This window comes from Gossypium hirsutum, chromosome D11 (genome assembly GCF_007990345.1).
Source record: "Gossypium hirsutum isolate 1008001.06 chromosome D11, Gossypium_hirsutum_v2.1, whole genome shotgun sequence".
NCBI lineage: Eukaryota > Viridiplantae > Streptophyta > Magnoliopsida > Malvales > Malvaceae > Gossypium > Gossypium hirsutum.
Genome location: NC_053447.1, coordinates 1,101,370 through 1,104,807, shown reverse-complemented (window position 1 = coordinate 1,104,807; position 3,438 = coordinate 1,101,370). Strand labels below are relative to the sequence as shown.

General features: G+C 33.2%; 1 pseudogene; it reads right to left on the bottom strand.

Moving 5' to 3' along the window:
• Window positions 1–955: 955 nt before the first annotated feature.
• On the bottom strand, window positions 956–2,600 carry LOC121223604 (probable WRKY transcription factor 27; annotated as a pseudogene).
• Window positions 2,601–3,438: the final 838 nt, after the last annotated feature.

Here is a 3,438-nt window from a genome sequence, read left to right as displayed (position 1 = left end):
CGTTAATTATGCTAGTATTTAATAATAAAAATTATAAAACTTTTGATAAAAATGACTAATTTAGTCTTTCATCTAATATACAAAGACTAATTTATATATTTATAAGTAAGAGAGATAAAATACGATTTTACCCAAATATGGAGACATTCTTAATAATTTTACCTTCAAAACATATTTATAAACAAATTCATCGACTCAAATTCTCAAGATTGACAAGGTCCGCAATGCATTTGGTCACATTCTTTCATTTAAAACCTTTTAATTGATAAATTGGACTAACAAGCTGCACAAACACCACTATACATCACCTCCCATGACCATCCATGGTTTTCTAGTATGGGGATGTCAACAATGATAAATTACTCTACTCTTAACTAACATGCTATTATTTTATTTGCCTATTGAATTAAACTACCCTTAATTAAAATATTAATAATGCATAAAATAAAATTGACCAACTGTTGTATCTAAAAATAAAATAAAAGTTTGACCATAGAACGGATCCAACTAGCGAACCCCACCCGTGTGAACCCACAGGAAAAATAAAAAAGCGACTTTTTGTCTCGTGATGAAGGCATCCCAACCGGACATGGTTTCACGTTCCGAAATTAGACTGAATAAATATATTATTACATTCTGCACTTATGTAATATCTTTATAAAAATATATCTAAATTTAAAACTTATTGTATTTACGCATTTTTTTTAACTTTTACATATAAATATAATGATAATATTTGTTTCTTTTATAATAATAATTCTAAACCAAAATATTTTTAGAAAATATCAACTTCCTTTCAGCAAGTTACTGTTTTTTTAAATAATAAATTGTTGATATTTTTTCTATCAATAATAATAATTTTATAGAAATTCAAAAAGATAGTGTAAAATTTTCGGATATATCATTTTATTTTCAGGGAAATGATATGTTGATTCTAATTTTCTTTTCTTTTTTTAAAATAAAATAAAATTTCGACAACTTTATTATTATAATTACAATATTAACTTTCTTTTTTGAACGATACGATACAATATTAACTTTGGATGAATAGAATCTTTTCTATGACATATACACGAAATTAAAGGTGTAAAATATGCTTTCTCTTCTGTATTTATGTTATTGAACAACTTAAAGAAGAGAAAATTAAGCTACCCAAAAAAACACACCCTACACGTTTACCGCCCAAAAAAAGGTGAAAATCAGCCTACCAGCCACCACCGGCGGCGGCGGAGGCGGAGCTACCGGTGCCCCAAGAGGAGAACTTATCACCGAAGGCAGAGCTGTTTCCTAATCCACTACCAGTACTACTGCTGCTGCCACCGCCAGCATCACCTACCAGCTCTTCCAATCCCTTGAAGAGATCGTCATCAACATGCACGTCGGGGATCAGAAGATCATCTTCGTCATCGTTTACCGCTTCCGGTGACATTTCAGGAGCGATGTTGTCAGCGCTCTCGTCATCGTCATCTCCATTATCGCCTGCGTTGTTGTTCACGTCGGCTGCTGTGCCTCCAGGAGCTGAAACCGTGGTCGGCGAAGTAGAGCAAGAAGCTGTGGCGGGGGCGGCGGCCCTTTGAACATTTGATAGCTTGTTCCGAGTACTACCGGCGAGAGAATTCCGGTGAGTGGGCCTAGGGTGCGTGTGGTCACCCGTATACGTAACGATGAAGACGTTGGGTTCCAAATTACTACGCTCCACTTGTTTCCTCGCTGAGCACCCCTTTGAGCTACTGCACCTGTAGTAATTTCTGCAAAAAAAAAAAACAAATATTTACGATAAAAAAATAAAACAAAATGAAAAGTAACCAAAGATGCCATTGAAGGGTACGGATGTTAATTAACCTTGGATACGGTGACCCTTTGATAGGCTTTTGTCCGTATTTACGCCATGCCCACGGATCCGACGACAAATTATCAGCTGTTACATGGCATACAGTTCTCTTCTGCTGGTTCTTCCTGCAGAAAAAAATGGTGGATTTTTAGCTAATGAACCAAAAACAAACAGGAGCCGCCGACGGGTCGTTTTTAGTTTTACCTCTTTCTTGGTTTTTTCAACTGCTGTTGTGTGTTTAATGACTTAATAAGCTGCTGCTGCCATTGATGATGTTGGCCACTAGATACTCCATTAATGGACCTCGAAGAGCTCGGATCTGTAGCACGATTAGTGTTGATGACGGTGGTGGTGGGGTCGGATAACAAAGGCTCGTAAGAATCTTGTAAAGAACCACTTTTTTAAGATTAGGAAATGTTAACGGATCATCTTCTTCCTCAAACGTCAACGAAGCTAAGCAAGCTAAAGGGTCTTCGCGCCAACTATCATTATTCCCATTCGAGAAATAGTTTCCTGATACGGCGGAGGTGGATGTGTTGGTGGCGGACGTACAACTCCTCACCACCGCATATAGATCCCAGTCCCCTGCAGCCATTTTCAGTTACTCCCAAAATCAACGTAGAAAGTTTCCGAACACCGAATACAGCTGTTTATTTTGTTGAGCAAACGAGCGGAAAAGGAAACGCACAGGCACGAGAGGCGGAAAGGACGGCGGCGCTGACTTTTTTCCAGTTGTGAATGAAAAGAAAATTAACGGAGAGAAAGGAAAAGAAAAGAAAAAGCATAAAAGACTATTACAAAGAGTAAGAAGCGAGAGGAAAATGGTGGGTGGTGCACCTGACTTGCTATTTGTTATTTATTTATACATGTGAGAAAATCAAAATACGGGTATCACCGGAAAAAAATTAGAATTTTTAAATTTCACTTGATTTTATGATTTAATATTAAATTATTTTATTTAAATTATATTTAAACTCACAATTCATTTGCAATAACAAAAATATTTCAATATAAAAATAATAAATATTATAATGAAACAAAATGATAATAAGGTTTGAATTCGATTGAACTAAACTTATAAATATTAAACATTATTTTTATTATAAAAATTATTATATATTAATAAATTATTATATAAAATTTGAAGGTATATATTAAGTATTTAAGTGAGTTAGTATTACAAGTCAATTTAATACCAATTCAATCATATAATGATGAAAATATTTTTAATTTATAAAATAAATTAAATTATTTTCATATCATTTATACTATTTTATATCATATAATAAAATAAAAAATACACATATAATTAGATTTAAACTAATGTCTCTTTAAATTTTCAATATTATTTTACCTTTCAATCAAGTCTCATCTATTATTAAAAAAGAAAGACTCATCTATTATCTATATAAATTTTTAATATATACATTTGTTATATAACTTTATTTTTAATTATATTGTTGCTATGTCATAATTTTAAATTATATATTTTTGGGGTAATGGGTTTTAAATGTCCCTTCACTTTTGCTTTTCCTTTGACTTTATCAATTTGTCAAAACTGGGGCCCAAAGCTAAGGCAAATGTGGCAGTGGCACTTGTAAGGACGA